This window comes from Rattus rattus, chromosome 1, assembly GCF_011064425.1.
Source record: "Rattus rattus isolate New Zealand chromosome 1, Rrattus_CSIRO_v1, whole genome shotgun sequence".
Classification (NCBI taxonomy): domain Eukaryota; kingdom Metazoa; phylum Chordata; class Mammalia; order Rodentia; family Muridae; genus Rattus; species Rattus rattus.
In genome coordinates, this window is record NC_046154.1 from 159,865,142 (window position 1) to 159,890,582 (window position 25,441).

Genomic DNA, 25,441 nt, shown 5'->3' on the forward strand with positions numbered 1-25,441 from the left:
ATGTGTTTGTGTGTCTTCGGTGTGTGTGTATGGATGTGTGCATGTGTGTATGTGTAGATGGATTGGATGTGTGTGTGTGTGTGTGTGTGTGTGTGTGTGTGTGTGTATGTGTGTAGATTCTTACCAAGCTGAATGTTTAGCTGGTTGTACAAGATTGGAATTGTTGAGATAAAGACAGTATTAAAATACCAAGAAATTTTGTCTCACATGTCAAATTGATATTGGTGTACAACACAGCACAGGATGAAGACTGACCACACAGTGATGCCATGTTTCTGTCTGCTGGAGATATGGCTCCAGGTTCTGAGCTGATCAGGGAAATTTCAGGATTCCTATTTTCTTAGTGACTACTCAGTGTCCTCTCAAAAAGTTTTCTTTAAAGATTTATTTCAGACCCGCGGATCCCGGCCCGCAGCAGCTCTCTGCTCCCAGACCCCGTGGGAGAGAGACCTTACCGCCTGGTCAGGTGGGCACTCCTGAGGCTGCAGAGCGGAAGAGACCACCAACACTGCCCACCCCTGCCCACATCCCTGGCCCAAGAGGAAACTGTACAAGGCCTCTGGGTTCCTGTGGGGGAGGGCCCAGGAGCGGCAGGAGCCCTGCCTGAGACACCGCCGGAACCTGAAGGAAACAGACCAGATAAACAGTTCTCTGCACCCAAATCCCGTGGGAGGGAGAGCTAAACCTTCAGAGAGGCAGACACGCCTGCGAAACCAGAAGAGACTGCTCTCTGCACACATTACTGATTCCAGAGGAAAGCACCAGAATCCATCTGGAACCCTGGTGCACGGAGGCTCCCGGAAAGGGCGGCACAGATCTTCCTGGTTGCTGCCACCGCGGAGAGCCCGTGGGCAGCACCCCTCGAGCGAACTTGAGCCTCGGGACCACGGTAAGACCAACTTATCTGCTGCAAGTGACCTGCCTGGTGAACTCAAGGCACAGGTCCACAGGAACAGCTGAAGACCTGTAGAAAGGAAAAACTACACGCCCAAAAGCAGAACACTCTGTCCCCATAACTGACTGAAAGAGAGGAAACAGGTCTACAACACTCCTGACACACAGGCCTACAGGACAGTTTAGCCACTGTCAGAAATAGCAGAACAAAGTAACACTAGAGATAATTTGATGGCGAGAGGCAAGCACAGGAAACCAAGCAACAGAAACCAAGACTACATGGCACCATCGGAGCCCAATTCTCCCATCAAAACAAACATGGAATATCCAAACACACCAGAAAAGCAAGATCTAGTTTCAAAATCATATTTGACCATGACGCTGGAGGACTTCAAGAAAGACATGATGAACTCCCTTAGAGAACAAGTAGAAGCCTACAGAGAGGAATTGCAAAAATGCCTGAAAAAATTCCAGGAAAACATAAATAAACAAGTAGAAGCCCATAGAGAGGACAGAAAAAATCCCTGAAAGAATTCCAGGAAAACACAATCAAACAGTTGAAGGAATTAAAAATGGAAATAGAAGCAATCAAGAAAGAACACATGGAAACAACCCTGGATATAGAAAACCAAAAGAAGAGACAAGGAGCTGTAGATACAAGCTTCACCAACAGAATACAAAGAGATGGAAGAGAGAATCTCAGGAGCAGAAGATTCCATAGAAACATTGACTCAACTGTCAAAGATAATGTAAAGCGGAAAAAGCTACTGGTCCAAAACATACAGGAAATCCAGGACTCAATGAGAAGATCAAACCTAAGGATAATAGGTATAGAAGAGAGTGAAGACTCCCAGCTCAAAGGACCAGTACATATCTTCAACAAAATCATAGAAGAAAACTTCCCTAACCTAAAAAAAGAGATACCCATAGGCATACAAGAAGCCTACAGAACTCCAAATAGATTGGACCAGAAAAGAAACACCTCCCATCACATAATAGTCAAAACACCAAACGCACAAAATAAAGAAAGAATATTAAAAGCAGTAAGGGAAAAAGGTCAAGTAACATATAAAGGCAGACCTATCAGAATCACACCAGACTTCTCGCCAGAAACTATGAAGGCCAGAAGATCCTGGACTGATGTCATACAGACCCTAAGAGAACACAAATGCCAGCCCAGGCTACTGTATCCTGCAAAACTCTCAATTAACATAGATGGAGAAACCAAGATATTCCATGACAAAACCAAATTGACACAATATCTTTCTACAAATCCAGCACTACAAAGGATAATAAATGGTAAAGCCCAACATAAGGAGGCAAGCTATACCCAAGAAGAGGCAAGAAACTAATCGTCTTGGCAACAAAACAAAGAGAAGAAAAACACACAAACATAACACATCCAAATATGAATATAACAGGAAGCAATAATCACTATTCCTTAATATCTCTCAACATCAATGGCCTCAACTCCCCAATAAAAAGACATAGATTAACAAACTGGATTCACAACGAGGACCCTGCATTCTGCTGCCTACAGGAAACACACCTCAGAGACAAAGACAGACACTACCTCAGAGCGAAAGGGTGGAAAACAACTTTCCAAGCAAATGGTCGGAAGAAGCAAGCTGGAGTAGCCATTCTAATATCAAATAAAGTCAATTTTCAATTAAAAGTCATCAAAAAAGATAAGGAAGGACACTTTATATTCATCAACGGAAAAATCCACCAAGATGAACTCTCAATCCTAAATATCTATGCCCCAAATACAAGGGCACCTACATACGTAAAAGAAACCTTTCTAAAGCTCAAAACACACATTGCACCTCACACAATAATAGTAGGAGATTTCAACACCGCACTCTCATCAGTGGACAGATCATGGAAACAGAAATTAAACAGAGACGTAGACAGACTAAGAGAAGTCATGAGCCAAATGGACTTAATGGATATTTATAGAACGTTCTACCCTAATGCAAAAGGATATACCTTCTTCTCAGCTCCTCATGGTACTTTCTCCAAAATTGACCATATAATTGGTCAAAAAACGGGACTCAACAGGTACAGAAAGATAGAAATAATCCCATGCGTGCTATCAGACCACCACGGCCTAAAGCTGTTCTTCAATAACAATAAGGAAGAATGCCCACATATCACGTGGAAATTGAACAATGCTCTACTCAATGATAACCTGGTCAAGGAAGAAATAAAGAAAAGAAATTAAAAACTTTTAGAATTTAATGAAAATGAAGGTACAACATACCCAAACTTATGGACACAATGAAAGCTGTGCTAAGAGGAAAACTCATAGCAGCTGAGTGCCTGCAGAAAAAAAACAGGAAAGAGCATATGTCACCAGCTTGACTGCACACCTAAAAGCTCTAGAACAAAAAGAAGCAAATACACCCAGGAGGAGTAGAAGGCAGGAAATAATCAAACTCAGAGCTGAAATCAACCAAGTGGAAACAAAAAGAACCATAGAAAGAATCAACAGAAGCAAAAGTTGGTTCTTTGAGAAAATCAACAAGATAGATAAACCCTTAGCCAGACTAATGAGAGGACACAGAGAATGTGTCCAAATTAACAAAATCAGAAATGAAAAGGGAGACATAACTACAGATTCAGAGGAAATTCAAAAAATCATCAGATCTTACTATAAAAGCCTATATTCAATAAAACTTGAAAATCTGCAGGAAATGGACAATTTCCTAGACAGATACCAGTTACCGAAGTTAAATCGGGAACAGATAAACCAGTTAAACAACCCCATAACTCCTAAGGAAATAGAAGCAGTCATTAAAGGTCTCCCAACCAAAAAGAGTCCAGGTCCAGACAGGTTTAGTGCAGAATTCTATCAGACCTTCATAGAAGACTTCGTACCAATGTTATCCAAACTATTCCACAAAATTGAAATAGATGGAGCACTACCGATTTCCTTCTATGAAGCCACAATTACTCTTATACCTAAACCACACAAAGACCCAACAAAGAAAGAGAACTTCAGACCAGTTTCCCTTATGAACATCGACGCAAAAATACTCAACAAAATTCTGGCAAACCGAATCCAAGAGCACAACAAAACAATCATCCACCATGATCAAGTAGGCTTCATCCGAGGCATGCAGGGATGGTTTAATATACGGAAAACCATCAACGTGATCCATTATATAAACAAACTGAAAGAACAAAACCACATGATCATTTCATTAGATGCTGAGAAAGCATTTGACAAAATTCAACACCCCTTCATGATAAAAGTCCTGGAAAGAATAGGAATTCAAGGCCCATACCTAAACATAGTAAAAGCCATATACAGCAAACCAGCGGCTAACATTAAACTAAATAGAGAGAAACTTGAAGCAATCCCACTAAAATCAGGGACTAGACAAGGCTGCCCACTCTCTCCCTACTTATTCAATATAGTTCTTGAAGTTCTAGCCAGAGCGATCAGACAACAAAAGGAGGTCAATTTTATACAGATCGGAAAAGAAAATGTCAAAATATCACTATTTGCTTATGATATGATAGTATATATAAGGGATCCCAAAAGTTCCACCAGAGAACTACTAAAGCTGACAAACAACTTCAGCAAAGTGGCTGGGTATAAAATTAACTCAAATAAATCAGTAGCCTTCCTCTACACAAAAGAGAAACAAGCCGAGAAAGAAATTAGGGAAACGACACCCTTCATAATAGACCCAAATAATATAAAGTACCTCGGTGTGACTTTAACCAAGCAAGTACAAGATTTGTACAACAAGAACTTCAAGACTCTGAAGAAAGAAATTGAAGAAGACCTCAGAAGATGGAAAGATCTCCCATGCTCAGGGATTGGCAGGATTAATGTAGTAAAAATGGCCATTTTACCAAAAGCGATCTACTGATTCAATGCAATCCCCATCAAAATACCAATCCAATTCTTCAAAGATTATACAGAACAATTTGCAAATTCATCTGGAATAACAAAAAACCCAGGATAGCTAAAACTATCCTCAACAATAAAAGGACTTCAGGGGGAATCCCTATCCCTGAACTCAAGCAGTATTACAGAGCAATAGTGATAAAAACTGCATGGTATTGGTACAGAGACAGACAGATAGACCAATGGAATAGAATTGAAGACCCAGAAATGAACCCACACACCTATGGTCACTTGATTTTTGACAAAGGAGCCAAAACCATCCAATGGAAAAAAGATAGCATTTTCAGCAAATGGTGCTGGTTCAACTGGAAGTCAACACGTAGAAGAATGCAGATCGATCCATGCTTATCACCCTGTACAAAGCTTAAGTCCAAGTGGATCAAGGACCTCCACATCAAACCAGACACACTCAAACTAATAGAAGAAAAACTAGGGAAGCATCTGGAACATATGGGCACTGGAAAAATTTCCTGAACAAAACACCAATGGCTTATGCTCTAAGATCAAGAATGACAAATGGGATCTCATAAAACTACAAAGCTTCTGTAAGGCAAAGGACACTGTGGTTAGGACAAAACGGCAACCAACAGATTGGGAAAAGATCTTTACCAATCCTACAACAGATAGAGGCCTTATATCCAAAATATACAAAGAACTCAAAAAGTTAGACCGCAGGGAGACAAATAACCCTATTAAAAAATGGGGTTCAGAGCTAAACAAAGAATTCACAGCTGAGGAATGCCGAATGGCTGAGAAACACCTAAAGAAATGTTCAACATCTTTAGTCATCAGGGAAATGCAAATCAAAACAACCCTGAGATTTCACCTCACACCAGTGAGAATGGCTAAGATCAAAAACTCAGGTGACAGCAAATGCTGGCGAGGATGCGGAGAAAGAGGAACACTCCTCCATTGTTGGTGGGGTTGCAGACTGGTACAACCATTGTGGAAATCAGTCTGGAGGTTCCTCAGAAAATTGGACATTGAACTGCCTGAGGATCCAGCTATACCTCTCTTGGGCATATACCCAAAAGATGCCCCAACATATAAAAAAGACACGTGCTCCACTGTGTTCATCGCAGCCTTATTTACAATATCCAGAAGCTGGAAAGAACCCAGATGCCCTTCAACAGAGGAATGGATACAGAAAATGTGGTACATCTACACAATGGAATATTACTCAGCTATCAAAAACAATGACTTTATGAAATTCGTAGGCAAATGGTTGGAACTGGAAAATATCATCCTGAGTGAGCTAACCCAATCACAGTAAAACACACATGGTATGCACTCACTGATTAGTGGTTATTAGCCCAAATGCTTGAATTACCCTAGATGCCTAGAACAAATGAAACTCAAGACGGATGATCAAAATGTGAATGCTTCACTCCTTCTTTAAAAGGGGAACAAGAATACCCTTGGCAGGGAAGAGAGAGGCAAAAGATTAAAACAGAGACTGAAGGAACACCCATTCAGAGCCTGCCCCACATGTGCCCATACATATAGAGCCACCCAATTAGACAAGATGGATGAAGCAAAGTAGTGCAGACCGACAGGAGCCGGATGTATATCGATCCTGAGAGACACAGCCAGAATACAGCAAATACAAAGGCGAATGCCAGCAGCAAACCACTGAACTGAGAACGGGACCCCCGTTGAAGGAATCAGAGAAAGAACTGGAAGAGCTTGAAGGGGCTCGAGACCCCATATGTACAACAATGCCAAGCAACCAGAGCTTCCAGGGACTAAGCCACTACCTAAAGGCTATACATGGACTGACCCTAGACTCTGACCTCATAGGTAGCAATGAATATCCTAGTAAGAGCACCAGTGGAAGGGGAAGCCCTGGGTCCTGCTAAGACTGAACCCCCAGTGAACTAGACTGTCAGGGGGGAGGCGGCAATGGGGGAGGTGGGGAGGAACACCCATAAGGAAGGGGGGAGGAAGGGATGTTTGCCCGGAAACCGGGAAAGGAATAACACTCAAATGTATATAAAAATACTCGTTAATAAAAAAAAAAAAGATTTATTTCATGTATATGAGTACAGTGTAGCTGTTTTCAGACACACTAGAAGAGGCATCGGATCCCATTATTGAAGAATGTGAGCCACCATGTGTTTGCTGTGAAATCAACTCAGTACCTTTGGAAGAGCAGCCAGTGCTTTCAACCTCAGAGCCAACTACCGTTACTCTTCAAACTAGTCCAAAAATAGACCAGAAATCAGTCCGCACACCTATGGTCATTTGATCTTTGACAATGGAGCAACAAGCATCCAGGGGAAAAAAGATAGCATTTTTAAGAAATGGTGCTGGTTCAACTGGAGGTCAGCATGGAGAAGAATGGAAATCAATCTATTTCTATGGCCTGTACAAAGGTCAAGTCCATGAGGATCTAGGTCCTTCGCATAAAACCAGATTCACTCAAACTCAAATGGAAAACAATATGGGGAGGAACCTTGAATATATGTGTACTTGGGAAATTTTCCTGAACAGAACACCAATGGCTTAGGATCTAAGACCAAGAATCGCCAAATGGGACCTCATAAACCTGCAAAGCTTCTATAAGGCAAAGGACACTGTCAGAACAAAATGGGAACAATCCGATAAGGAAAAGCTCTTGTCCAATCATACATTTGATTGAGGGTTAATATCCAATATATACAAGGAACTCAAGAAGTTAGACTCTAAAGAATCAAATACCTATATTAATAAATGTGGTAAGGAAAAATTCTCAACTGAGGAATATCAAATGACTGAGAAGCACCTAAATAAACTATCAACATACTTAGCAAACAAGGAAATGCAAATCAAAATAATCCTGAGATGCCCCCTCACACCAGTCAGAATAGCTAAGATTAGAAACCTCAGGTGACAGCAAGTGCTGGCAAGGATGTGGAGAAAGAGGAACACTTCATTGTTTGTGGGATTGCAAGATGTTTATATCCACTTTGGAAGTAAGTTTGGATGTTCTGCAGAAAACTGGACACAGTACTAACTGAGGACCTAGCTATACCATTCCTGGGAAAAAGATGCTCCAACATATAAAAAGGGCACATGCTCCATTATCTTCATAGTCATTTTATTTATAATGGTCAGAAGCTGGAAACAACTCAGATATCCCTCAACAATGGCCTGGATGCATAAAATGTTGTACATTTATACATTGGAATACAGCTATTAAAAACAATGACTTCATGGAAATCTTAGGCAAATGGATGAAACTAGAAAATATCATCCTGAGTGAGGTAACCCAAAATACAAAACACACACACACACACACACACACACACACACACACACACACACACACACACACACACGCATGCTCTCACTCTTAACTGGATATTAGCCCCAAAGCTCAGATTACCCAAGATCCAATTCACAGACCACATGAAGCTCCAGAAGGATGACCAAACTCTTCAGTCTTTCTCAGAAGAGGGAACAAATGTATTCACAGGAGGAAGTACAGAGACTAAGTTTGGAGCAGGGACTAAGGAAAAGACTATCCAGAGACTGCCCCACCTTGGGATCCAGCCTATATACATCCACCAAACCCAGACAACACTGCTGATGCCAAGAAATGCAAGCTGACAGGAGCCTGATATAGCTGTCTTCTGAAAAGCACTGTCAGAGCATGAAAAATTCAGAGGTAGATTTTTGGAGTCAACCATTGAACTGAGAACAATGGAGAAGACAGAGAAAGTATTGAATGAGCTGAAGGGGTTTGCAACCCCATAACAACAATAATACCAACCAACTAGAGCTCCAAGAGAATAAACCACACACAAATGGTACACATAGACAGACCCATGGCTCCAGCAGCATATGTAGCAAAGGATAGGCTTGTTGGGCATCAATGAGAGAAGAAGCCCTTGGTCCTGCAAAGGCTCTATGCCCCACTGTAGGGGAATATCAGGGCAGGGTGGCAGGAAGGGTTGGGTGGGTGGGAGAACACCCTCATAGAAGCAGGTTGAAGGAGGATGGGGTAGGGGTGTTATGGGTGTGAAACCAGGAAAGGCTATAGCATTTGAAATGTAACTAAAAACAAATAAAGAATAAAAAAAATTCAAAAGGCATAGCAAATACAAGAGGTTAGGGTGCCATTCCACAGTTGTGATGTGTTTTTTATGTGAGAGCATACTGGTTAACTGACTTCTCTATGACTGTTTTCTAATTTGAAAGTAAATAATGCGATCATCTTTGAAGTGGTTGCTAAGAAGAAAGCATTGCCTAGCATCCGGAGGAGTGCTTAACATTCTAGGTACAGAGCAATTAGCTGGGGGGATTAAAAACAAAAGCCAAACAAAAAACAGGAACAAAAACGATTAAAATGAATTCTGCATGCTGGGATTAAGGCACATGCCAACTTTGATCCGCTTTGTAGATATTTCTAATAAACAAACAAAAAAACAAACATCCTATTACTGTTCTAGCAGTTTCCAGCAGAGAGAGCTGGGAGCTAAAGTGTACTGCTTCCTTTCCCGAGATACCCCAGGGCCTCAGGCCTGCATCCAGTGAGCTGGAACTGTGAGCAGCCTAGTTGAAACTCCTGCTGCCATGGAAGATTCTGCAGGAACATTTTCCTTTGGCGACAAGGAGCCTGTGTGTAGGAGCCCTCTTGGTGGGTCCTCAAAGACACTTGATGTCATACTCTACAGGGAGAATCCCAGCTAGGTATTTGAGAAAGGTCATCCAGTTGTTGGGAGAATCTCTGATTGTGTGGCAGAGGGCCAGGCATGGCTGAAAGAATGGCTGCTTCCCTGAGGGCAAAGGATAGATATTCTAGGACTAAGACCTACTTTTTATTTTCACAAGATGGCTTATTATTCACATTTTCTTACTGGGATATGACTATGGTCTTGGTGAGCATCTTGTCTCCCTGATTCTCAATCAGTTCTTTGTTGTCACAGACTTTTTGAGCTTACTCCAGCCCCTGGGACTTATTCATACCTCCAAATTTCTCTAACTTTTGGAATTCTTAATATTTGTGGCAAACTGAGTGACAACAGCAATGTATGTTGAGCACTAACTAGCATGGTGTCCAGTGCAAATTGATCTATGGGTGTATAGATATGATAAGCCTCAAGGATACACTCTAGGAAAGCAACAGTATGCTCTTAGGTCCCCTGTGTGACCTCACTTAACTTTGCCAGCTTTGTGGGCTTCTACACTGCTGCTCTGAGAAGAACTGAAAACTAATGGAATAGATGTGTAGCCTCCCATTACCTTTGTCATTGTTAGGATATTAGTAGGATAGGTTTGATTGAAATATACTCTCAGGAATATTAACAAAACCATTGCCTCTTGTGTACCATCTGGATGAAGTACCAAGTTCAGAAACAGTTCTGCACGAACTTCCTAAAGCCACGAAATTGGAACATAAAGAAAGCCAAGCATCCTTGGCACCTGCCTTCAGGACAGCGTAAATTGGCTTTGGTGGAAGAAAGGATGTACTGAGATAGCTGTCCCTCATACTCAAAGAAGAATTTGCAGGAAAATAGGGGTAGGATTGTGGGAGAGAGTAACTAGGTGTCAGGGGCAGTGAGCACCATGGAATGTGAATAAATAAAATATGGATAAATAAAAAATAAATTAAAGATCTTTAAGAAAATGGGACACAATGTGTTCTTGTACTAACTCTATTATGTTTACAGTAGCAAACACTTTAACAACTAGAGTGACAAGATGTGATAAAGTAGGATGCCTTTGTCATTTACATATATTATGTAAACAGGTAGAAAAATGAAATGGAGGACTTGCATCCCAAAGATCTATTGTTCCCCTCACATCTATGTGGCTCTGCTTCCCTTTATCAGAACTCTGGAGGCCTCTGTTTGTATAGGTCTCAGGGATCATCCAAAATGCAGTCCCTTACCAGCTCTGGCCAAGTGCTCTTGTGTTCCTGGCAGGTTTCTGCTCAGGCTGAAGAGGCACTGAAGGGTCCACCTTCGCCTTCAGGGAGCAGCCATTCTTTCACCCATTACAGACTTTCTGCCACTCAACTGGAGACTTCTGCAGGCCTGTCATCTCAAGCACAGAAGCTTAGGTAATCCAAACGATCAGGAAGCCATCCTACACTCAGGATGTGTTGATTACCTGAGACCATACAAGTTAACTCTCTTCTCTTCTTTTCTTTTCTTTCTTTCTTTCTTTCTTTTTTTTTTTAGTTAACTCTCTTCTTATGCCTGTTTTCCTTATTTGAAAGTAAATTATGTGATCATGTGTGGTGCGGGTGGTAAGAGTGTGGAAAGCCTGGATAGCATTCGCCATCGCAAGATGGCGCTGGCTTCCGCTGTACCAGCCCGACCTCTTTTCAGGAAACAAGCTGTGTGCGCATGTGCAAGAGTGTGTTTGAGCCAAGTCTTTGCCCACCCCGGGGCGTGACAGTGAGTCCATGAGTAAGTGACCAATTAGACGTGGACACGCAGTCTTGGGGACTATATAGGGGATCGCTCATGGGGCCTCATGGTCTTCCTCTTCAAGATGCAATAAACGCTTTGCTGCAGAAGGATCCTGATGTCCGTGTGCGTTCTTGCTGGTGAGACGATAGCGCGGGACATAAGAGTAAAATCATTAACATGAATAATAGGGCCATGTAGAGCATGGGCTTAACATTATAGGTACAGAGCAAATAGAGGGAATTACCAAAGAAAACAATGGGAATTCTAACAACAAATGCAAAAAAAAAGAAAAAAGAAAAAAAAACTTTATGGGTGCTGGGATTAAAGCATGTATCAACTCTGACCAGCGTTGTAGGTATTTCCAATAAAATATTGACAAATAAACAATCCTATTATTCTTTCAGCAAATGCAGCAGAGAAAACTATGAGAAATTGTGTGCTGCTGCTGCCACAGCATGATTTTGTAACAATAACTTCCTTGGTAATAGGAGCCTGTGTGCAGTAGTCCCCTTGGTGGGCCTGGCATCTCAAAAAAGAAGCTTTAGTAGTACAAAAGATTGGACTCTAGTGTGATTCAGGCCAGGAAACAAGCCAGCTACTATTAGTGAAAGAGCAAAGGAAAAATTACATTGGAAAACTAAGTGCCTTACTTGGAAGAAATGGCGCTAAACTTCTAAGGCATCCACAATCTCCACCCCCCTTTTTTGAGCTTTGCATATTGATATTGTACAACTGCAGATGATAGTCAAAGGCAGAGTTCTTCCCACAAAAGTCATACATGATTTTCACTCTTACATCTGTGAGGTTAGGTGGCATTATAGCACATATTCAGCATACCCAGGATAAGAACACAGAAGCCACAGATGCCAATGCCAAATGGACTTTCCCCTGAACTTATGGACCCATTAAAATTGAGATTTAACCTGACCTCAGGCCATTCCTCTCCCTGGCCATCCTGCTGATTCTTATGTTTGCTAGGAGTAAGGTATCAAGGTGCAACACCCAATATCCTCATGCCTGAACGTGGAAATTAAGGAAAACAGATGTTGGAGAAGTGATGTCTATCTGGCTACAATGTAGTAACAAACAATTCAGGTTGATCTTTACTCACTGATGACCAATTTATTTGTCTCGTTATATTTGGGAAAGGGAGGATATAAAATTTAATATGTAAAAGAAGGGACAGAAATGTATAATTTTATATTAGCCATGTAGTTGATACCCTATCTTTCCAAGAAAATGGAGTTTTTATTGCAAAATGTAGGATTATAAACCACTAATTTTGTAAATACATGGAAGTGTATGTGTAAATTATGTTAACTATCCAGGAAAGCACAGTAGGCAAATATTATACAGGTTTTATTCAATTAAAAGTATAGAAGAAATATATTGGCCTCTAGGAAACAGAAAACTTTGGGAACTGAGCTCCTGAGCTCCTGAGCTCCAAATTATAATGTATACAGTTATGTGGTGCCAGTGATTTTGGTTTTAAGACTGAATCTTGCTATGAAGTCCTTGCTTGCCTAGAATCTGTGATGACACAGAGATTGTATCCAGCCCGGAGGTGTTGCAGGAGGTGCACAGGACTGCAGGGTTATGTCTGTGCTGGGATGAAGGGAGAAATGGGAACCTGGCTTAACCTGCTGGCAATGTGTAGTTCTGAGGATTTGAACCAATCCAAACACCTTACTTACTGAGCTGTCTCCCTGGCTGAAACTTATGGGTTATTAATGACTAAGTATGTGAAAAGGACCATCCTTCCATCAGACTTCACAGAGGGTATTTTCACTTGGGGGAGGGTCCCTTTCCTTTCCCTGCCATTGAGTGGTTTTTGTTGTTTTTGCGGTGAGAGGGAAGGGGAAGAGGGGATGCAAGCTGTGCTCCCAACTGGAAAAAACAGGTCCAGGTTTCCTGCCTTGGGAAGATTCAAAATCTGACCTGGTTGGTGGTACACATCTGTAAGCTCAGAACCAAGGAGGTAGAGGCAGGAGGATTGCCTTGAGTTCGAGGCTAGCTTGGGTTTACCTTGTCTCAAAACAAAATAAACAATAAACAAAGGGTTTGAGCCCCAGAACCTTATCAAGCCCTATGCTGTGTTAAGTGGAGAAGAGCCCTCCTGCTGGAAGAGTAGAAGGAATATTGGTAGAAATGGGCATCTGGGCTGGAGAGATGGATGGCTCAGTGGTTAAGAGCACTGACTGCTCTTCCAGAGGTCCTGAGTTCAAATCCCAGCAACTACATGGTAGCTCACAACCATCCATGACGAGGTTTGATGCCCTCTTCTGGAGTGTCTGAACACAGCTACAGTGTACTTATCTTTGAAAAAATAAAAACAAAGCAAAAAACAAACAAAACAAAACAAAACAAAAGAAATGGGCTTCCATGAAGGGATGGCGTAGGGGTGACTGGATATCACAATAGGGACCAGGAGGCCCTTGCCCCAGGAGCCCTGACCTCCAGGTTACAAATACCTGGTAGGGTCTTTGTGCCGTGTTGGTGAGAACCTCCCTCAAAGTCTTCCTGATCTCCTACCCTGACGTGCTGAGCTGCTGGATTCGGTGGGATCAGTATTATTGATCCCTTGAGGCACGTTTATCAGCTAAGAAAGACCTCAGTCCAATGGGGATGGACTGGGAATGTCTTTGCAGTCTACGGACCTCAGTGGCATTCCGGAAGAAGCCACCAGAGGGCGCGTCAGGCCACTCTACAGGCTCCGGGTTCTGTGGATGAGGCTGGAGTCACAGCAGAACCTGTCCAAGGCACAGTGGAAGATGCTGGACTAGATAGCATCGTCATGGGTAATTAACAAGCTGCAGGGCAGGAGTAGAAGGCCACAGCCGGAATGGACAAGTCTCCGCTGTGACGAGCTCCTGAGCTCCTGAGCTCTTGAATCTAAGTTCATCTCAGTGGGAACTGGGGTCGCAGACTTTGCCAGCAGGTTAAGCCAGGTTTCCATTTCTCCCTTCATCCCAGCACAGACGTGACCCTGCAGTCCTGTGCACCTCCTGTAACACCTCTGGGCTGGTTACAATCTCCGTGTCGTCACAGATTTGAGGCAAGCAAGGACTTCATAGCAAGATTCAGTTTTAAAACCAAAATCACTGGCACCACATAACTGTATACATTTTAATTTGGATAGAAGGAGGAGTAGGAGAGGGAAGAAAGGAAGGAGGAGAAGGAGGAGAAGGAGAAGAAGGAGAGGAAGTAGAGGGGTTGGGGATTTAACTCAGTGGTAAAGCGCTCGCCTAGGAAGCACAAGGGCCTGGGCCTGAGCTCCTGAGCTCCTGAGCTCCTGAGCTCCTGAGCTCCTGAGCTCCTGAGCTCCTGAGCTCCTGAGCTCCTGAGCTCCTGAGCTCCTGAGCTCCTGAGCTCCTGAGCTCCTGAGGTTCTGTCAAGAGGCCAGCAAGAACATGTACACTTGAAAGACCCCCGGAGTGGGGAGACCCTCACTCAAGTCTTGGGATGACGCAACCCCCCAAGAACTCACACAAGACCGTCCTTGTTGTAATCACATGAGGTTTATCGATAGCAACCAGTGCACTGGGGTTGAGACTCGTATCCCACGCAGGGGCAGTGGAGTTCAACCCTGAGAGGCTGGGAGAAGAGGTATTTAAAGGGAGAAACCACAACCTGAGGGGGCAGGGATGGCGTCATTGGAAAGTGTGTAGAATAACAGTGAAAAATCACAAGGAAGAACTCTCTGTCCCCCAAGATTGTTTCCTAGGAGAAGCTGTCTCCTACTTCTCAGATTGTCTAACTTTATGGTCTGCTAGTTCCTAGGAGAAGTTGTTTCCTGCTTCTCAAGATTGTTCTCTAAGATTTATGGTCAGCTAGTTTCTGGGAGAAAGCTGTTGAGCTGGCCAATGTAATTATCCATTCTATAGCCCTAGGAGAGGCTTCTTGGAACATACAATTCTGGGGCCAAACCAAACCTCTTTTTTTTTTTTTCTGCTCTAAACTTTGTGTCTAGGGGAGCAACTTTAAAACTTTTATCTTTCACACTGCATATATTGAATTCTTTTGTCCTGTTATTATCAAGTAAATTGAGTGTATCCTTGTGAATCAAATAGTGATCTCAAACTTGTCACTCTTAAAAACCTTCTTTATTGAGGGGTGGTATAACCATCTGAAATCCCTTAGCTATCAGGCAGAGATGGATATCTGCATTTTCACAGGGATTTGGCATCATAATTACTTCCCAGTCAGACTGAGATACAAAGACAACAGTACTTTCAGTGTATATTGTGTGTCCAACTGTGTGAATACCAACTTCATGATGCAGAAGTTATCCATGCTGTATCCTTGTCAAATATTTAGCTACTGATAAAATATACTCTTTTGTGGATGAGAGTGTTGAACAAATTAATTCATCAGGGCTATTCATCAAGTTTTCTGTAGTACCTCCCAGGAAATAAAACAATATTATAGGGAGTATAAAAGCAGTCATGAAACAGAATTGCATGCTTCTGGTTTCCTTCAAACATGCTATCAATTGTGAGTGCACAGAAGAGATAGTAAACTGCAAAACCTCTCAGGGGATAGGGTTTTTATGGTTGGTTGTTCTGTTGTTCTTTTTTATTAGGAAGGTGATTTTTCTTCTCAATGTACTATGTTCCATTTGAGTTTTCAACTCAAACACAGTGGATAGTTTCCAATTCAGTTTCTAGATTTTTTAAAAATTTGGACAAGATATTCAGGTAAAGGTGCCCTGAGTTTTCTTCATTGTTTTCACTCCTCTGGGTGCTTTTGTTTTTGCTTATTGTTGTTGTTGATTCTTTTTATATTTATGAGTGTTTTGCCTTCTGTAAGTCTGTGCATGTTATTCCCTAAAGGCCAGAAGAGGCCATTGTGTTTCATCTGGAACTTAAGTGACAGAGGATTGTTAGATGCCCTGCAAGTATTTTGAGAAAGAAAAGTTCAAATTATGAGCCATCTCTCCATCCCCTATCATGGCCTTTTTTCTTTCATTGTGTTCCTTATCAGTTACAATGGATCATTCCTGAACAAAGTGTTTCTTGAGATATGTAGGGACACGTTCATGGGGTATGCATGTTAATTATCTAAACCTCCAGGTATATATATGTGGAGTGTTTTAGTTAAGGTTCCACTGCTGTGAACAGATACCATGACTAAGACAAATATTATAAAGGACAACATTTAATTGGAGCTGGCTTAAATGTTCAGATGTTCAGTTCTTTATCATCAAGGTGGGAGCCTGGCAGAATCTAAGCAGAAATAGTGCAGTAGGAGCTGAGAATTCTACATCTTCATCTGATGTTTGCTAGCAGAATACTCAGTTTCAGGCACCTAGGATGAGGGTCTTTAAGCCCAGACCCACAGTGAGACACCTGACCCAACAAGGAAATACCTACTCCAAAGGAGCCATACCTTATAATAGCACCACTCCCTGGGCCAAGCATATACAAACCTTCACATTCCACTCTGAGGCTCACAGAGGCTTGTTCAAACATATGAGTCTATGCGGGCCACAACTAAACATAGCACAATGCAAAATCCATTAGTTCAACTTCCAGAGTTCCCATAGTCTATAGCAATCTGAAAAATGTTCAGTGTAAAGTTGAAGGTCTCATCTGAGAGTGATCCAAGCACTTATCTGTAACACCCATGCAAGACAGGAACCAGCTGGAAAAATACCAAATTCTGTATCTCCATGTCTGATGTCAAAGTGGTCTTCAGATCTTCAACACCCCTTTGATCTTTACAAAGATCAACGTTTGATTACAACAAACTTTTTCTGCTGTGCTGGTTGCACTCCCTGTAAGCAACCTTCCTTAATAAATAGTCCATGGCTCTGGCATATCAAACATCTTTATGTCTCCAAGGCAACTGCAATGTTACATTAATATCTGGGACCCACACATGATCTGGGTTGATCCTTAGGTTGATCCATAGCACTGATACTTCTGTTCTTGGTGTTCATCCCGTGGCACTGGCATTTCCAAGAAACTTGTGTCTTTCACTGCAACTAGCCTTTACCAAGATCCTTACATAGGCACTTTTCATGGTGCCCAGTCCCAATTCCTTTGCATGACCTCTTAATACCTGGGCCATCAAGTACAATGGAGTCAGCACCTTCACTAATGGTCTTCCATGGCATTTCAGTGTCAAGCCTCACCTACTCTTCATGACCCCTTCATGTCATCAATACCAGTATCACCTGGGTGACTGTTAGACATTTCCAAGGAGAGCTATAGTACAAGGTACAACCTTGGCACTTTCTAAAACACAGCTTCTTTGTGCTCTCAAAAAAACACTTCCCATAAGATTTTATCACTTTGATTCTGGTTTCTTTTAATCACCAGTAATTTCTTAGCTCCAGTGAACCAACAACAATTGTCCTAGCAGTCCCTTCTATTCTGTACTCTAAAGCCAGAGCTATGTGGCCAAAGCTGCTGACTTCTGCTGCTCAGTGGTGCTGGAACTTGGTACTTAGTTCCATTACATTATCACTACCTTCCTCTTTTCCAACTCCTTCCCTGCCTCAGCTCGCTGTCCAGGATCTTGCAGTGTAGATTGACCTTTAACTCAGATCTACATGCCTGTCTGCTGAGATTAAAGCTGTGGACTACCATTTCTCTATTAAAGCTTTCCTATCTTAGAACTTGCTTTGTGTCAGGGTGGCCTTGACCTGGGTGATCTTCTTGGCTTTATCTTCTAGGGTTAATGGTGTGTACCAACATGCCTGGATTTAAATTTAGCTAGATAGGATCTTGCTGCAAAGTCCCACTCTCTTTCTTTGTTATCTCCTTGAACACAAGATTCAGCTCCATTTCACGTCCTGGTATGTTTTAAAATGCGAAACATGTAGTTTGTATTGAACAAGCATAGCAAGCTGAGAAAGAAAAAATATACTCCTCATGAGACTTAACCAGGAAATAAAGTCTATGATGACTGTCTCTGAGACTCTTAACCTAGGTCTCAGGCAGATTTTTTTAGAGAAGTGCAAAAGGTAGTCACATTCTTTACCATAATACCCACCCACAGAATCTCTATGCAAATACTAAATTCTTCACAGTACTCTTGGGCCAGATGCACACAATTTAATCCACTTTCAGTAACAAAGTCTTCCATATTCTTACTAGGATAGCCCATTAAGCCCTATTTAAAGCATTCCACAGCTTTCCAAATCCAAAGTTCCCATGAAAGAGCCAAGTTGGGGCCAATCTGAGGCCAGTGGGAAAATTCTACCACAAACCTCTGAGCACAGAAATAACCCTCCCTTCCAGGAGGAGTAGAGCTAGTTTAGTTCCTGGATCAGCTCCAAACCAGCCTGTTGAACAAAGCCATCTGTGACTCCCCATCCAACTTCCTCAGAAAGTCCCAGAACAGTCCACTGACTGCGAGTCAATTTGGAGGTTGCTTCACCCCATTGATATACCCTATCTAGTTATCTTTGTGCAAATTCCATGCCAATTGTTTGAATTCTGCCCCAATTGTTTGCAAGGTATATAACTCCTTGTTAGGGTGGGCTCAGGTTTTTCTCTCCTTGAAGTGGGATGACCTCGACATTTTGGCATGATTACATTCTTGCTTTTGCATAGATTTAAACCTCTGTGTGTCACATTTCAGGAGGTTCAGGTAGTGGTTCAATTCATACCTCACATTTTATATATTAGCCAATACACTCACCTTTTGTGGGGGACCCACAGGAGAGTGGTGAATCAGGGGAGTGACAGCTTGAGCAATATGCCACAGTTGTCTATGTTTCCTCTATCTTTGTGTTCTGCTTTTGGTTAGATTTATATTTGCAAGCTTAAGGAGAGCTCAGAGAGCCTCCATAACAGGACTTTGATCTTCCCAGTTGCAGGAGCAGATAGCCTGAGTTATCCTGTCCATGGCATGAACAGGCTGGTCTGTGTACTTCACCTGGGAAAGAGGGCACTTTGTCTGTGTGTTAGTTTTTTTTTTTTTTTTTTGTCTGTGTTCTTGGACATAGACTGACAAAATTTTTTGTCATCGACAGGTTATTAGGACTAATGATTACTTAATATAACTTAGAGTGGCCTGCTTTTGATGTTAAATGGCCACAGCATCTCCCCAGAGTGTCAGCAGTAGAGGATATAATGGTTCAGAAGTTTCCCTCCTCCCCTTGCTAACACTTCTTTGTCAATAGGAACAACAAAAATCAGAGTCCAGTCTAGCAGATAGCTCCATTTTTGTTGACAGCATTAGCTTTGTGGCTGGAAAGCTGGCTCAGTGGTCAAGAGCACTGACTGCTTTTCCAGAGGTCCTGAGTTCAATTCTCAGCAGTCACCTGTTGAGTTAATTTTTCCTCAGGACCAGCTCCAGGTTTTGTCTCACACGGTCTCATCCTCTCCTTCTGCCTAGTGCAGACACAGTGCAGACTATCATCCAGGGCCCCTGACAGGAGAAGCCCCAAGTTGGCATATGTATCCATTAACAGAGCTTGCAATTGACTCCTGGTCATATGTTTTGTTCAGTAAATATCTATCCTTCTTGCCCAGAGAAATGCTTGCTTCCTCTAAATAAATGTGGTCTCTTAGTTGTTAAGATGAAAAAGATTTATTTTAAATAAAGAAAGGGGATGCCTCTGGTAGGCTCATGTTGAGGCATCTCTTCCCCTGAGGGACAAGCGACAAAAATGGCATAATGTAGAATAAACTTTATTCAGTACAAAACACCAACTCCCCTGAAAAGTTCTTATAGGCTCTTTTTACCACAAACATAGGCCAAGAAACTGGCTCTTGGTCCCACAGAGAACCCACCCTGATTGGGTCTTTAACAATATAAGGGTTTCGGGATCTTCTCCAGATTTGCCACCAGACTCTGTAAACAGGTCTCAACAATAATTTGGCCAATGTTTAGAAATGATATTAGATAAGAGAATAGAAAGAATTCTAGTATGGTAGCCATGGCTTTCATCAATTAGTTAGTGCCAAATGTTAGATAAAAGTTACAGATACAAGCTTATAAAAGTTGCAGAGAGTATAAAGGAGTACAGATTAGACAAGAAAAAAATAATTAGAGTCCCTCTAGCCAAATAAGCCATGGATCCAGGAGAAAAGACTACCATAGAAATGGCCAATGGCTTATTTATCATAGAAAGTCGACTCAGTGACAGCAGGATTGCCTCTTTATGTTGCCACAGCAATGTTGCCACAGCAATGTTGCCACAGCATTGTTCGATAAAGATGCAGATAAATTATCTTTGGGACTCATGACAACCCCTCAATACACACATTTCTGATTGATGGTTCAGTAATGCCTACATGCTTCATTATCAGACTTTATTGATCTACCTTGGCTAACATAGCGACCTGTTTACCCAAACCCTGCAATTCTGCTACCTGACCCTAACTTGAATTATCCACTCCATCAAAGTGATTCTCCTCTGTCAGAGACAGAACAGATCTGGTTTATTAACAAAAGCAGCTTTATCCATGAGGGTCAGAGGAGAACAGGACAGTACTGACTATGGAAATGGAAGTACTCTGGACTCAGTCTTTTCCTCCAGGCACTTCAAATGGCCAAGCTAATAACATTAACATAGCCCCTCATTCTAGGAAAAGAAACCAATGGCTAGAGATAACAGCCTGGCTGACAAGGTCACTAAGGAGATACTCTTAAAGAAAACAGCCATCTCTAGATTGGTCACAGTTCTACCTGAACCTCCTGGAGCAACTGATATATGCAGAAAAAGAAATTAAATGGCATGGTGATGATCGACTGAAGGAAAGCTAATATTACTCACCACTTTAACAAGAACTCCTCTCAGAAAGGTCCACAGAGTCACTCACTAGTGAGTAAAACAAATAACAAACTTTACAACTTACCAGTTGACCAACACTCCCAGGAACCCCAAACATCTACTATCCTAGTATCAAGGGAAGAGTCTGGAGACCTACCGGGAAAATTGATTTTAGAGGCATCAAGCAAGAAAGATCTGGCACATAATACCTGCTGGTATTTGTGGACATTTCCTCATGGTTAGAAAGATATTTTTCTCAGGTTTGGAGCATCTAAGGTAATAGGATCAGATTATGGGCCTGCCTTTATATTTCAGGTATGTCAGGGACTTACTAAGTTCTTGGGGACTTATTGGAAACTTCCTTATACATATCATCCCCAGAGTTAAGGGCAGGTAGAAAGGATAAACAGAACTCTACAATAGACCTTAATTAACTTAGCCTTAGAGACTGGTGGGAACTGGGCGATGCTCCCTCCCTTTGCCCTATATTAGATATATATGGCATTCTAGCCTCCATTGTATCCAGCCTAGAGTTGGCAGCTATTACAAAATTGAGAAATGATTATTTAAAATTTAAAGTCAGAGCTACCCAATAGGCTTATGAAAATGTTTGGCCTAAATTATTTGCCCTCAATGAAGCAGGACTGGTTCCAAAACCACACAAGTCAAGATTTCAGCACGGTGTGCCAAAACCCAGGTGAAAAGAACATTTCATCATCCTCTTGACCATGATCACCCCCTGGTGTAGTACAACCACACAAGACCTGCTCCTCCACTGAGGAAAACTACCTGGCTCCAGCTGTACCAACACTATGTCAAACTGGAAGCAGGGAAGCAAGAGTAAAAGCTAGAGGACTATAAGATTCAAGAATGAAGCTATCCTAAAATAAAAGGGGAGAAGGAAAGGACCAGAGTTGGGGCCGATCTGAGGCCAGTGGGAAAATTCCACTACAAACCTCTGAGCACAAAAAGACCCCTCCGTTTGAGGAGGAATAGAGCTAGTTTATTCCTGGAGCAGCTCCATGCCAAATGTTGAAGAAAGCTACTTGTAACTCCCCATCTGACTTCCTCGGAAAGTCCCAGGACAGTCCACTGAACACTAGTTAGTTTGGAAGTAGCTACACCACACTGATAGTATCCTGCCTAGTTGCCATTGTTCAAATTCTGCCCCAATTATTTGAATTCTGACCCAATTGTTTGCAAGGTATATAACTCCCTGTTAGAGTCTACTCAGGGTTCGTCTCCCGTTGAAGTGAGATGACCCCGATATTTGGGAATGATTAAACTCCTCTTGTTATTGCATAGATCACCTCCTCTGTGAGCTTCATTTCAGGAGGTCCAGGTAGAGGGTCAATTCAGACCTCACACTCAAATCCACATTCTTCCAAAGAAAAGCTCGGGCAGGCCTTTCATAGCATTACCCAAGTCCCTGGTACCTACTATATTAGTTAAGGTTTTACTGCTGTGGACATACCTAGATCAAGGTAAGTTCTTTTTATTTGTTTTTTTTTTGAGGGGGGGTTGTGCACTATTCATGATGAAGTGAAGGACAGACTGGTCTGGTTGTGCTTCTGTGACTGTGATAGTCGTCTCAAAAGAAGGGAGTCCTAAGTAGGGAGGGTTGCCTTGCTCATTTTCTAGGATGTAGACTTGGGGCTGCTTCCTTTCAAGACTTTGTTAGTTTACCTAACCCTCTTACTCAGAAGAAACAGAGCAGCCAGAGAGTCTTACTTTATCCTGCTGTGAACATATAGCTCGTAGGTAGATAGAAAGAAATGAAGGAAGTCAAAAGTATTTGAGGGTGGAATCCCTGCCTCATAATGAGCTTGGGCACCAAACCCTGTGACACCTCTACAAGGCTTACATAAAGCTATCACAATCCTTTCTCTGTAATATTAAAATATGAAAGGGAATAAGGTGGTCATAGCAGGGTTGTCAAAATGTATAAAGGTGGTTAAAGCCTTTTCCTTTCTTTTAAATTTATTTTTCTTAGATATTTTATGTATTTATATTATAAATGTTATCCTTCTTTCCTCCCTCTCCCATAACCCTTTCCCCCTCACCCTGCTTCTATGAGGATACTCCCATTGACACCCACCCACTTGTACCTCAATGCCCTGGAAGTCCCCTACACTGGGGAAATGATCCTTCACAGGACAAAAGTTAGGGTTTTACTACTGTGAACATATAGCATGACCAATGTAAGTCTTATAAAAGACAATATGCTATTGGGGCTGGCTTACATGTTTAGACATTTAGTCCAATATCATTCAGGTGGGGGCATGTCACCCTCTAAGCAAGTATGGTTCAGTAGGAGTTGTGAGTTCCACTTATTCATCAGAAGGCTTCTAGCAGAATACTAACATTCAGGCCTTTCTCTGACCCCAGATATCTTAATCAAGATATTGGCTTTTGAAAATAATAATACAGTAAAGAGACGTTGTCTCAGAAACCAACCAAACAAACAAACAAAAAAAAAAGACAAATGAAAAACAACAACAATACAAAAGAAAAACAAACAGAAAACACTAATACATAGTCTTATGTGTCCTTGCCCCAAGTTATTTCTGAATTTTAAATAAAAATGCCCACAGTAAAAATCTGTGCAGAATTGAGATAGGTGTTCCCTGGTGTTCCCAGCTTGGTGGTGGGAGGAGACCGTGACAGGGGTAGATAGAAGAAGGTGAATAGAGGAGAAGCCATCATGAGGTAAGAATCTTTAAATAAGGGCCATGTGAGCTAGCTAATTGCAGATAAAAGCAGCCCAGACAAAAACATGTCAAATTATATAATGGAATTATTGGCTGAGAAATATGCATAATAGTATAGAGGATAGCTATCTGCCCAGTTCTTGTGCTAATTAAGGATTATCATAAATATAAAGCTTGTATGCATCTTTTATCCAGAAACTAAATGGAAAAAGGATGGGTAGAAATCCTATGGTCAGAATCAAATACATTCTACCACACAAAACCAGATACCAGCACCTAGAATTTCAATCTTCCCAATCCCAGATGCCTACAGACCAGCCTACAACCAGTAACAGCCAGGGCATTCAAATCTCTATTAAAGCCCATCAGCACTATCACAGAAGGCCCTGAATATTTCAACATGACTGAAGAACAAGAATAAAAAAGACTTTAAAACAGAATTTGCAAATATGATAGAGGTCTCTAAAGAGAAAAATAAAGAAACTGTGAAAGGAAATGAATAAAGAAAACCTAAACAGAGAGATGTGTATGAGTAAAATGTAGGAACTCAAATAATCTCTCAGAGGCAGACCTTAATAAAGACCAGAACAGATGGAATAGAGAATCTCAGGCATTGAAGAGATGATAGAAGGAATGGATACATAGATCACAGAAAATGTTAAACCCAAAAGGAGGAAAAGAGTGGAGGGGGAAAAAGGAAGAATGGAAAAGTAAAAGAAAGAAAGAAGAAAGAAAGGAAGGAAGGAAGGAAGGAAGGAAGGAAGGAAGGAAGGAAGGAAGAAAGAAAGAAAGAAAGAAAGAAAGAAAGAAAGAAAGAAAGAAAGAAAGAAAGAAAGAAAGAAAGAAAGAAAAAAAGAAAGGAAGAAAGACAGAAAATCAATCCTGAAAGAAAACATTCCTCTCTGCACCCAAATCACGTGGGAGGGAGAGCTAAACCTTCAGAGAGGCGGACACGCCTGGGAAACCAGAAGAGACTGCACGTACTGATCAGTGCACACAGTACTGATCCCAGAGGAAAACAACAAAAGCTATCTGGAACCCTGGTGCACGGAACCTCCCAGAAAGGGCGGCGTAGATCTTCCTGGTTGCTGAGGCCGCGGAGAGCTCATAGGCAACACCCCTCGAGCAAACTTGAACCTGGGGACCACAGGTAAGACAAACTTTTCTGCTACAAACGACTTGCCTGGTGAACTCAGGTCACACAGAGGTGGAGTTCCTCTGGGGCCGGACACTACAGGTGTTTGGCCAGAGTCCCGGACCAGCGGAGGATCCCTGCCTTCAGCAGCTCTCTGCTCCCAGGCCCCCTGGAGGGGAGTTCTCACCGGCTGGTCGGGCGGGCACTCCTGAGGCAGCAGAGCGGAGGAGACCACCAACGCTGCCCACCCCTGCCCACATCCCTGGCCCAGGAGGAAACTGTATACGGCCTCTGGGTACCCGTAGAGGAGGGCCCAGGAGCAGCAGGTCCACTGCGTCTGAGACACCGCACCTGAAGGGACCGACTGGATAAACAGTTCTCTGCACCCAAATCACGTGGGAGGGAGAGCTAAACCTTCGGAGAGGCGGACATGCCTGGGAAACCAGAAGAGACTGCACGCTGCACACAGTACTGATCCCAGAGGAAAACAACAAAAGCTATCTGGAACCCTGGTGCACGGAACCTCCCGGAAAGGGCGGCGCAGATCTTCCTGGTTGCTGAGGCCGCGGAGAGCTCATAGGCAACACCCTGCAAGCAAACTTGAGCCTTGGGACCACAGGTAAGACCAACTTTTCTGCTACAAATGAC